This window comes from Silene latifolia, chromosome 10 (assembly GCF_048544455.1).
Source record: "Silene latifolia isolate original U9 population chromosome 10, ASM4854445v1, whole genome shotgun sequence".
Lineage (NCBI taxonomy): Eukaryota > Viridiplantae > Streptophyta > Magnoliopsida > Caryophyllales > Caryophyllaceae > Silene > Silene latifolia.
In genome coordinates this window covers 88,364,195-88,364,866 of record NC_133535.1, presented here as the reverse complement: position 1 = coordinate 88,364,866, position 672 = coordinate 88,364,195, and the positions used below count along the sequence as shown (strand labels likewise).

The 672-nt window shown below is 45.7% G+C and overlaps 1 non-coding gene across 1 annotated transcript; it reads right to left on the bottom strand.

Moving 5' to 3' along the window:
* Positions 1-249: 249 nt before the first annotated feature.
* On the bottom strand, positions 250-356 carry LOC141609786 (small nucleolar RNA R71). Its single transcript, XR_012527697.1, has one exon. It is a non-coding gene; the product is annotated as a small nucleolar RNA R71 (small nucleolar RNA).
* Positions 357-672: the final 316 nt, after the last annotated feature.

Genomic DNA, 672 nt, shown 5'->3' with positions numbered 1-672 from the left:
AGAAAGAGAGTTTCGGTGGGCATATTGAAAAAGATGCTCATGCTCATCTAAGGAAGTTAAAAAACATGGTTTCCATGATGAAGCGGAATGGAGTGTCCGAAGACACATTGAGGTTGATGTTATTCCCATTTTCTCTTACTAGGTAAAGCGGATCGTTGGTTGAATGTGCATCCTCCTAACACATTTACTACATGGGATGCCTTAGCCAAGGCGTTCCTAACCAAGTATTACCCATCATCCAAGACCGCTATGCTTCGGAATGAGATCCATACATTGCAACAAGAAGATGGGGAGTCCTTGGGTAAGGCATGGGATAAGTACCAAGACCTTATTGCTAGTTGCCCTCACCATAGAATTCCGGTTTGGTATGTTACCTAAACTTTCTTTGAAACCTTGTTGCCAAGAACCAAGGACATGGTGAATGCCTCGGCGGGAGAGAGATTCGACCATTTGGGTGATGATGCGGGCACAGCTCTCATCAAGAAGATGGTGGACTCGGAGTCCAACTACGGTTCAAGGGGCAATATTCTAAGGAGGAATAGCCGGTACCCCAAGGAGAACTCTTCTAGTTCAAATGCCGAGACCAATGCAAAGCTCGACCTTCTCACCAAGCAACTTGAGCAAATGCAAAGATGTCAAGTTCATCAAGCTAGTGCTTCCCATGTCCACCCA